This window comes from Mangifera indica, chromosome 3 (genome assembly GCF_011075055.1).
Source record: "Mangifera indica cultivar Alphonso chromosome 3, CATAS_Mindica_2.1, whole genome shotgun sequence".
NCBI lineage: Eukaryota > Viridiplantae > Streptophyta > Magnoliopsida > Sapindales > Anacardiaceae > Mangifera > Mangifera indica.
The window spans coordinates 16,881,171-16,893,205 of NC_058139.1; the positions used below are offsets into that span (position 1 = coordinate 16,881,171).

The following is a 12,035-nucleotide window of genomic DNA, read 5'->3' on the forward strand; positions in this document are numbered from 1 at the left end:
GGAGAGGAAAAGTCTTTGGAGGGAAATTATTAAACACTCTAACCAGTTGGGAAGTAAACCTTGGATAATTATGGGTGATTTTAATGCTATTAGGGGACCAAATGAAAAGATAGGAGGGGCGGTATGAGGAGATACATATTGCGGTGACCTAAACACTTGTTGTAGAGAGGCAAGCTTAGATGACCTGAGGTATATGGGGAACCATCTCACTTGGAGTAATTCTAGTGAAGGGCAAAGGAGGATAGCTTGCAAATTAGATAGAGCTCTTGTCAATGAATCTTGGAGTGATATTTTTCCGGATTCGTATGCAAATTTTCTCAATTCTTCAATTTCAGATCATTCTCCTTGTGTAGTGACTTGTGGGGGTGAAGAGGAGAGGAGAAATGTTCCATTCAAGTTCTACAATATGTGGGCGAATCATGAATGTTTCATTGATATTGTAAGGGAGGCTTGGAAAAAGAATTATGAGGGCAGCCCTATGTTCAATCTTGTAAGCAAACTCAAAGGATTAAAAGGTGCTTTAAGGAAGTTGAATAGGAATGAATATTGGAATATCTCCAAAAAGGTGATAGAAGCAAAATATAACCTGGAAAGTGCTCAAAATAGGCTCCAAATCTGCCCTCTTGATGAAGACTTAGCTAAAGAAGAAAAAACTTGGCTGGAACACTATAAGAGACTTAGTGAGGCTGAAGAATCTTTGGCTAGGCAAAAAACAAAGGTTCATTGGCTTCAAGAGGGAGATCAAAACACCAAATATTTCTTCAAATGCATTAAAGCACGAAGAAGTAGGAATGCAATAAAAGGGGTTTGCCTTGATAATGGATCTTTTGTGAGCGACAAGGGAGAAGTCAAAAAGGAGTTTGTAAACTACTTCAAGAAGGTTCTCAACTCCACGGATGCTTGCAATTTAAACATTAAAGAAATACAAAGGCTGGTTACATTCCAAATGGAGCACCAAGTAAAGGAGATGTTGATCAAGGAAGTGGAGGAGGATGAGATCAAAACTACCATTTTTGCCATGGACAACAATAAAGCACCAGGGCCGGATGGTTATGGAGCTTTCTTTTTTAAGGCAGCTTGGGAGATTGTTGGGAGTGATGTCATCAAGGCAATCAAGCATTTCTTCTCCTCGGGTCATCTCCTTAAAGAGGTAAATAGTACTATCCTTGCTCTTGTTCCTAAGGTGGCTAACGCTTCTATGTGCAAGGACTATAGGCCTATAGCTTGCTGCAACACCATTTACAAATGTATCTCCAAGATCCTAGCAAACCGTCTTAAAGCCATCCTCCCAAACTTCATTGATAAAGCTTAAGGTGCCTTTGTGGGTGGTCGGAACATTGGAGAAAATATCATGTTGTGTCAAGAATTAATGCACAACTTTCACAAAGTGGGCAAAGATAAGAAGTGTGCTATGAAGATTGATCTCTTGAAGGCTTATGATTCGGTTCATTGGGATTTTATTCTTGCAATTCTTGGAACTATTGGCACCCCGGGGAAATTCATAGGCTGGATCAAGAGTTGCATCACTACTCCTTCTTTCTCCTTGGGAATCAATGGTGAATTAGTTGGTTTCTTCAAGAGTTCTCATGGATTAAGACAAGGGGACCCTATATCCCCTTACCTCTTTGTAATGGCAATGGAGATCCTCTCCTGTATGCTTGGGGAACTTAAAAACCAACCTTCGTTTGGCCATTATTGGAAATGCAAGGTAAACAATATTACTCATCTTTGTTTTGCCGATGACCTTATCTTATTTTGTAGGGCGGATAGTGATTCCATTTCCCTAATGGAGAATACTCTTAGCCTATTCCATAAGTGGTCCGGACTTAAAATGAATTGCTCTAAAAGTAACATTTACCTTTCTGGGGTTTCCCAAGAGGAGAAGAATCATCTTTCGGCTATGAGCAAAATGGAGGTGGGAGAGCTGCCATTCAAGTACTTAGGAGTGCCTATAACTTCTTCAAAGCTCAAAAGTGGTGAATGCAAGATGCTGATTCAAAAGATTGTGGGGCGAATCACCTCTTGGCGGAGCAAAGCTTTATCCTATGCGGGTAGGCTCATTCTTATTAGGGCAGTCCTTTTTAGAATTCAAATATATTGGTCTTCAATATTTATTCTTCCTTCAAGTGTCCATAAGGAGATAGATGGAATTTTAAGGAATTTCCTATGGAGTGGTGCTTCAATGGAGGGTAAGAAGGCCAAAGTTGCTTGGGAGGAGGTATGTGTTCCCAAAAAGGAGGGTGGTTTAGGAATCATGAAGAGCAAAGCTTGGAACAAAGCTGCCATAATAAAAAACATGTGGAAGATTCTTAATGATAAGCGGAATTCTCTATGGGTGGAATGGATCAAGACCAACAAACTAAGAGGCAAATGCTTTTGGGAAATAAAGCCTAATGGTGAGAGTTCTTGGGTTTGGAGGAAGATCCTTGGCCTTAGGGAACAAATGAAGTCCAAGTTCAAGAGGATCATTGGCAATGGGGAAAAAACATTTCTATGGCATGACAATTGGCACCCCTATGGTCCTTTGTTGGATAAATATGGACCTAGGATTATTTATGATTCGGGTATCCCAAAGAATGCTCTCGTAAGGGAAGTAATTGAGGAGCATCGGTGGAAATGGCCGGTGGCAAATTCATGTCACCTTTTGGAGATAAAGGATGCTCTCCCTTGCTGCCCTTTACGTGGAGAGGACTCCTTAATTTGGTCCCCCAAGTCTAATGGAGAATTTTCCGTCAAAGCGGTTTGGGAAGTCATCCGAGAAAGAAAGGAAAAGGTAACTTGGCACAAGCTTATATGGTTCAAACGACACTTTCGAAGACATTCTTTCATTGTTTGGTTGGGTATTAGGGGAAAACTTATGACAAGGGATAAATTAATCCGAATTGGCCTTATCTCCCACAATGTTTGCCTTTTGTGTAATGAGGAACCGGAATGCATGGACCATCTCTTCTTTAGGTGTGCATTTAGCTTTCAAATCTGGAATGAAGTGATTAACTTATGTCATCAACAAATTAATCTCATGCCGTGGACCTCCTTGATTGAGGAGCTGACTAAAGAATGGAAGGTGGACAACTTCAAGAATATTTTGAGTAAGGTGTGTTTTGGTGCTACCGTCTACCACATATGGAAGGTTAGGAATGATATTTGCTTTGGAAGAAGTGGATCACCAAAGGAGAGAGTCACAATGTTTATTAAAGAGTGTGTTAGGGTAAGGGTAAATTGTTTGAAGAAAGTGAACAAGTCTAGTGAAAATGTGTCAATTGCAAACAATTGGAGTATCTCTCATGCTATATTTGAGTAGTCATAGATTGTTGCTTCTCATATAGTTTGTTTATGATGTAGTTCGGTCTTTGTTATTTTATGGTTTGATTTTATTTGTTGCTTGTTAGATTCGGCATAACCTAGGGACTTGTCCTAGGTATGCTTGTGTTTAGCTTAAGCTAGGAATTTGTCCTAGATTTGCTATTGTATATCCTTTACTTGGTATAAAATTATGTTACTTACCAAAAAAAAAAAATGTAGCTAACCATGAAAATTCCTTACCTTACTTATAGTTTTTTCATGTTTTCCATTCTCTAATTGCTTTAATCTTGTCCTCATCCATATGTATCCCCTCATCACTAATTATGAAGCCCAAGAATAATAGCTTTCTTGTTAAGAACACATACTTTTTTAGATTCACATAAAAATTGTTCTCCCTTAAAACCAGGAACACTTGCTTTAGGTGATTTATATGCTCCTCATCATTCTTACTATAAATTAAAATGTCATCAAAGTAAACCACAACAAAGCTAGATAAAAATGGTCTTAATACCTGATTCATCAACCGCATAAATGTACTTGGTGCATTTAAGAGTCCAAATGGCATGACTAACCATTCATACAAACCATCTTTCATTTTTAATGCAGTTTTCCATTCATCCCTTGGTCAAACTCTAATTTGGTGATACCGACTCTTCAAGTCTAACTTTGAAAATACCTTGGCATTATACATTTGGTCTAGCAAATCATCAAGTCTAGGAATAGGAAAACTATATGTTATGATTATTTTATTGATAGCACAACTATCTATACACATTCTTTAGCTTTCATCCTTTTTGGGGTGAACAAGATCAGCACAATGCATAGACTAATGCATTCTTGAATGTGTCCATTCTATAGTAATTCCTCCACTTGTTCTTTAAATTTCTCATTCTCTTTAGGACTCATAATATAATATGGAAAATTTGGTAAACTAGCACCAAGAATGACGTCGATCTAAGGTTGTATATCTCGCAATAGTAGTAGCCTAATAGGTTTAACTTTTATATCTTCAAACTCATCAAGTAACCTTTGTACCTCATTGGGGATTGGTTTCTTCTCTGTTTCTTCTTCTTTAACTAGGAAGGCTATTGGAGTCTTTGTCTACTTTATGGTGTCAAGGAATTCCTCATTCTCTAAAAGTATTAAGAGTAAGGTCTTCTCATTTTTCTTTAGATCACCCACATCTCTCTTTCTAAAAAACACAATAATCCTCTTTTGTTTCCACTTAAAAGAATACGTATTTTCACAACCCCTATAAGTTGCATCTATATCATATTGCCATGGTCTCCTTAGAAACACATGACAAGCATCTATCTCCACAATATCATACAAGATCTCAACTTTATTAGTTTTTTCCAAGGACAAAGGCAATTTACATTGCTCCACTACTCTCACATTAGGTCCCTTTTTAATCCAACCAATATTATAAAGGTGAGGGTATGGCTTAGTTTTTAATTTTAGATGGTATATAATGCTCTTTACAATTAGTTTCTCATTACTACACCCATCAATCACTAATTTGCACACCTTTGAATTAATAGAACATTGTCCTTCAAATATTTTTTTATGTTATGAATCATCAGTTTCAATAGGTGAATATAAGATTGGTCTTACCATGTATACCAAGTATTCACTTTCCTCTATCTTTTCTTCCTCTTCAATATTGTCTTCTTCAAATTCTTTTCCATCTTGTTCTTGTCATGACATGTTAACAAATTTCCTCCTAGGACAATTCCTTGATTTGTGCCCAATTTCATTACACTTGAAACACTTCAAACCCTTGCTTGGCTCAACCTTCTCTTTTCCTTTCAATACTGTTGGTTTAGGTTTGGTTTCTTGTGTTTTCACATCACTTCAAATTATAGGGTTCTTTACTTCAATGTCCTGTCACTTATTTATGTTACTCCATGATAGTCTTTTATTCTTCAAAATTCTTTCAGCCTGTAAAGCCAAAATTTAAGCTTGATCTACAAACCATATGTTTTACATTGTCAAGTGATCTTGAATAGAATAGTTTAACCCATTCATATACCTCGTAACTTGTTAGTCTTCGATCTTACTCAAGTTAAATCAAGATTATAGTAGTAGAAAATCTTCTGTATAGGCAGTCATAGTTTTAGTTCCTTGGTAGCAATTTTGAAGTTGTTGGAACAATGCTTGCTCATAATCGAATTTAGAAAATGAGACTTCAATAAAGCTTTTATCCGCTCCCAATCTATCACAATTGATTGCTCATTCATCCTCAATTGTTCTTGATGCCTTTGCCACCATGCACCAGCTCCTCAATTTAATTTATAAGTTACTAAACTTACTTTTTGTGTTGGCTCGATCTGTATAATATAAAAAAATCGCTCCACTTCACATAACCAATCAATAAATTGCCCAATATCCATTACACCACTGAAACTAGGATGATCAACCTTGAGTTTGTAAGGTTCACGATTTTTAATAAGTTCTCCTCATTCTTAATTATAGCTCTAGGATATAATCACCTTTCAATTCTTCATCAACTCCTTGCTCAGGTTGTGTATAAACTTCTTCTCTTCTTGGTTACATTCGTCTAGGAAGAATTGGAACTGTCCTTTGTAGATTAGAAGCGGTTTGTGTTGGTTATGATGCAAATAAGTTGGCTTGTATCTCATTGACCCATGTAGTTAGTCCCTCTATGACTCTAATTAATGCTACGATTTATTGCTCCAAACTAGCACATCAATCTGAATTTTTCTCATGGCTAACCATCTCAAGACAAGGCTCTGATTCCACTTGATATAGGATAAATATTGATGGGGTTGTGATATCGCTCATAAGGATGTTTAGGTTTGATATTTTTCAACAAACGAAAAAGGATACCAAGAATTCTTGTAAGCTTTGCAAAGGAATTATTAAGAAAACTCAAATAAGAAGTTTCAGTAATAACTTGAATTAAATGCTTTGAATGACAAAACTCATATCTTTATATAGGCTTATTTCTCCTGACTAGACTAGAAAAAACTAAGACATAAGGAAAACTACTTTAATTAAAATTTCCTAAATAATAACTTTCTAAAACTTATTATTTTCTAAATCAAAATAAGACACTTATCAAAAATAAAAATAGATATCTTAACTTATTTAGGAAAACTAATATTATTAAAACTCTATTAATTAAATAAGACTTAGGATTCTTTATTTTACATGCATAAGGCTTCCTTCATGGCTTTATGTCATCATGTCATATCACTAAATAAGCTACCACATCATGTGCCATGTCATTCTTGGTTGTCATATCATCAACCTTCCTTTAGATAATTTCTTTTGTGTTTTGAATGTTTCCACCCTACTACTCTTTTTTCCTTGGTCTTCTATTAGTCGAAGGTAGATTTAACATTTTATGGGTTATAATGGAATAATTGATTAAATTAGCTTATTCATCTAATTAAAGATAGTATAGTACCAATTAGTTAGGTCAAATATACATTTGGGAGATTGTAAGGTTGCTTAGGATACCCAAGATGGTAGTGTTAGATAAAGACATAAGATTTGTGTTAGTATTTTGGTAAAGCTTGTAGAGGTCTATGGGTACATGGTTGGTATTCAATACTGTTTATCATCCTCAGATTGATGGACATACTAAGAGAGTGAACTAGGTGATCGAAGGCATGTTAAGAGCATGTTGCATGGATTGACAAGCAAGTTAGATTAATGTGTTGCCCTTAATGGAGTTTGCTTATAATAATGTTACCAGGTAACCATCCAGATGGCTCTATATAAAACACTTTATAGGAGGAAGTGTAGCTCGCCTCTTCATTGGGATAAGATAGGTAAGAGAGATGTTTTGACTCAAGCTTTGAGACTAGAAATGACCTAGAGGATGATAATAGATGTGAGATTGATTAGGGAAAAGATGAAATAGGTATAGGATCATTAAAAGAGTTATGTTGATCAAAGATAACGAGATATGGCGTTTGATGTAAGTGATATGGTTTTTGTGAGAGTTGCCCCTTAGCATCAACTATTGAGATTTGAATAAAAAGGTAAATTAGCTCTGAGGTTTATAGGACTCTCTGAGAATCTAAAGTGTGTAGGCAAGGTTGCTTACTAGCTTGCATTGCTAATGAGCATGGACTAGATTCATAATGTGTTCCATGTGTTGTTGCTATGTAAGTACATCAGTGCTATTAAGAATTGAAGATGTAAAGCATGAGGACAATCTAGTTTATGAGGAAAACATGATTCAAGTATTGGATAATCAAGTTAAGCAACTCAAAAACAAGCAAATTCCATTAGTCAAGGTCTTTTGGAGGAACCATCGAGTCAATAAGGCCACTTGGAAGGTGGAGCAAGATATGAGATAAAGATTTTCATAATTGTTCGAATGAATTTAGGGATTAAATTATTTTAAGGGGGAGAAATGTAACACCCGTAAGTATGCTCAAGAGTAATTATGTCTTTTTACCTTATGATTATGTTTGGTTTTGTATACGTTCTATTTTGAGGTTATACGACCATGTAGGTAGGCCACATGCTCGTATGTGTGATAGTAAGGGAAAAATAGTCTTTTTATGTGTGATACGTGAAATTGACTAAGTATGAAGGAGTATTGACTGTTCAGGATAGACATGAACGTTTGTTCATTAATTTGAAATTGGATAACGACCAAGTTTTACGGTGAAGTTGGGATTTGCCATTAATGGGTAATGTCTAGAAAGATTGTTCCTAAAGAGGAATGTTTGTTCATGGTGTTATTTATGGAAGATAAAAAAGGTACAGTGGTTGTTTGGCTCATTTTTTTTTTTATACCATTTTCACAAAGTGCAAAAGTGAGTTGAGAAAGGGATTCTCTAAGTAATCTTGGACGTTAGAATCATAACCACATGAAGACTAATTGCATTTGTTGGAAGAGAGGTAAGTAGATTATTTCTTTCTCCTTGGATACATGAATTTCATGTAAAGAATCTTGATTAGCTAGGTGTGTATGTGTTGAATAGTTTTTATTGTTCATGTTGGTAATGAAGGCACACCACAAATGCATAATCTGATAGTATTTTATGTTTGTACACATAACTTGAGTTTTCTTGAAATAAGACATGTTAGGATATGATGAATCACAGACTTAAATGTTTGGCTTGTATTTTGGTTGATTTATGGAGTTTACTTGGATGATAGGGATTAGAGACTTATTATTAATTATTGAGGTGTAATTGGATAATGAAGAGTTGGTTGAAATTCATAAGAACTAATTGATCAAAATTGTATAGATTATGTGGAATGACCGTTACTAGTAGCAGTACCAATCGTTCCCCTTTAAGGTACTGTAGAGTTAGTCTATTCATCATAAGAACATTTAGTAGGTAGTGCTTATAGTGGTAAAAAAACGTTCATTCGATATGGGACAAACAATCATTCTAGCAACGTTGGTAGAACGAATTGGCTTAGAGACAAACAAACGGTAGAGTGACATTATTAGTCAAGATTTGGAAGAATGTTCATTTAGGCTTATGAGTATTACCCGTTCATGGATGAAAATAAAGAAAGAGTGTTAAAGGTAGTAAGCGTCCGTTCTTATGCAACAGGAAATGATTATTCTACAGTGAGAGGAAAATAAGAAGTAAGGCGCTAATGAAGGCTATATAGGTTAGATTTGTTACGAAAGTGCCTAACTATATGCACGACAACAAGAAGGGGATCTCAGGGTGCCCGATTACGTGGACAATGACACGAACCTAAACTAGGAAGATTCTAAGTCGAAAACACCAACGATGTATTATATGATTCTCACCACTAAGCAATGTGAAGTGTGGTTATTCCGCTAAACTTAGTGTAACATAGATTTGTCACTGAGTTACGTGCAATATAACTTGTCATTAAGCTATGTGCAACATAACTATCATCAAGCGTTATGTAGTGTGATTTATCCCTAAGCTATACGCAACATGATTAGGCCATGAGCTATATGCAGTATGGCTATGAAAGCATCATGGTTAGTCTATATGACCTTAGCTTGAAGCTTAATCGGCATGTGTACAAGGTACACCATATAAATTACATAAGGGATATCACATGAATTCACTAGATGTTTGGGATGTCAACATACATCATTCAGTATGAGCTATCGGGAATGACATTGTTATCAAAGATTCAAAATAGGGTACCGAGATACTTGATAGGCATTTGAGGTGCTAGGGAAACATTCATAATACCACAATATGTTGGATAGGGAACACTTGAAATTATAACATTAATTATATTTTTGTGTTTTCATTTACTTACTAAGTGTGTTTCACTCACTATGTTTCCTTATGATTTTACATGTAGGTTTTAAGAGTAGTGAGGTGGCAATAGAGCTAATGGGTTAGTTTGGGACATTGCATGAGTGAAGGGTGTTTTTGTCATTTCCCTATATGAACCTTCTTGTTTGTTGCAATTACATTAGATAGATTTTGTAATATTTTTTACATTGACTTTTCTTTAGATGCTGGATTAAATTTTACTGGTAGGTTTTAAGAGTAGCGAGGTGGCAATAGAGTTAATGGGTTAGTTCAGGACATTGCATGAGCGAAGGGTGTTTTTGTCATTTCCCTGTATGAACCTTCTTATTTGTTGTAATTACATTAGATAGATTTTGTAATTTTTTTACATTGACTTTTCTTCAAACGCTGGATTAAATGATATTGATGTGGATAATTTATTCAATAATTACAGTTTAGGGATTGTAGTTTTTTAATTAAATACCATGCATTTATTTTAGTACTATGCATGTTTTTGAAATGGTTAAGTTAACACGTCTCTTTGGGTACACATTCTGAGTAAGGGTATGTATTTGAAGAGGGTGTTATAGAAATGAATGTGTGATAATGTTGTTAATTGTTATTATTTTGATTTCTAATTCATTTATGTTGTGTGAAAATTTAATTCACTCTAATGGAATTATTTATCTTTTGCACTTAGAAAGCTTTGAATATTTTTGGAGCAAGTTGGGCCAAAAAGTCTAAAACTGAAGTAGATTTACAAATCAACAAAAATCCGTGATGCTGACTAGGTGTGGGCACGTGAAATGATGAAAGCAAAATTCAAAAATTAAATCTGAACATCCAGATCAGCTGAAAAAGTCCACAAAATGTCCAGATTTGCTTCCTAAAAAAGAGATAATTATTAGCTAGAAAAGAGGATTAATTGAGATAGATAAGGAATAATATTTTTAGAGGAAGGATATACATTAAAATATATATCTTTTCCTTTCTTTTTGAGAAGATATGTATCACCTTTGCTTGGCTGGATTAGGAGATTAGTTTTACCTTTTATTTCCAGATTTTAGTAGGGAGAAAATATATATATTTTTATTTTTAGTTTGCTGGGATTATTCATCATTGTAATTTGGAGGATTAGAGAGCTAAATATGGTTTATAGTGGTTGAATATTTTCTCTTAGTTGAAGGGATCTGAAACCATGAAACTACAATGATTATGAGATTAAGTTTTGTTCTTTAATACATCTTTTAATTATTGAAGTATTGATTATCTTTCGGAATTATTTTTCATGATTGTGTTGGTTGATTGCTAAGGCGCACGATTAGTTTATCAATTAATATAATCTACTGCTAGTTTAGGTGCTAAATCTGTAATTGTTTAATCTATCTAATCGAAGTGACAACTGGGAATTATCATTTGTTGTGTTAGGAACTGTAAATCCTAGGAAAATAATCAACTAGATTAAATGTAACATTGTACACTTGTGTTGTCTTGTGGTGAAGATCCTTATAAACATTTAAAGGAATTTCATATGGTGTGCATAGGTATGAAACCAAATGGAGTAACCGAAAAACAAATCAAGATGAGAGTTTTTCCATTTTCTTTAAAAGATGATGCGCAAGATTGGCTTTATTACCTACCTGCTAGAAGCATCACCACTTGGCATAAGATGAAGAAGCTGTTTCTGGAGAAATTTTTTCTAGCATCAAGAGTTGCTAGTATAAGAAAAGAAATCTGTGGTATTAGGCAGCATGGTAGAAAGTCTTTATATGAATATTGGGAGCGTTTTAAAAAACTATGTGCAAGTTATCCACATCACCAAATTAGTGACCAACTTCTTATTTAATATTTCTATGAAGGACTCCTATCAAATGATAGAAATATGATTGATGCAGTGAGTGGTGGAGCATTGGCTGACAAAACACTTGAAGTAGCCGGAAATTTAATTGCAAACATGACATCAAATTCACAGCAATTTGAGAATAGATCGGATCATTTATCTCGGCGTGTTAATGAGGTAAATGTCTCTTCTCTTGAAAGACAACTTGATGATCTAACTACTCTTGTACGTCAAATGGTTGTAGGAAAAATAGAGGCAACAAAAGTTTACGGAATCTATTTAGTAGGGGGGCATCCAACTGACATGTGCCCAGTACTTCAAGAGGATTGCTTTGAACAAGCTAATACAGTAGGTGGATTTTTAGGACAACAACAGCGAAATCATAATCATAATCCTTACTTGAATACTTACAACCTAGGTTGGAGGGATCATCTTAATCTTCTTTATGGGAATGCACATGCGAATCAGCCTGTGAATAACTTTCAGCCATATCAGAAGCCTTACATTCCTAGACAGTAGCAAACAACTCAAAATTCTAATTCAGGTATATCTCTCAAAGATATTATTAAAACTTTGGCTACTAACACTGTGAAATTTCAATAGGAGACTAGAACCAGCATTCAAAATCTAGAAAATCAAATGAGTCAGATGGCTACTACAATTAG

General features: G+C 35.0%; 1 non-coding gene across 1 annotated transcript; it reads right to left on the reverse strand.

Moving 5' to 3' along the window:
* Positions 1 to 11,247: 11,247 nt before the first annotated feature.
* Positions 11,248 to 11,354, reverse strand: LOC123212618. The gene has a single exon (XR_006501578.1). It is a non-coding gene; the product is annotated as a small nucleolar RNA R71 (small nucleolar RNA).
* Positions 11,355 to 12,035: the final 681 nt, after the last annotated feature.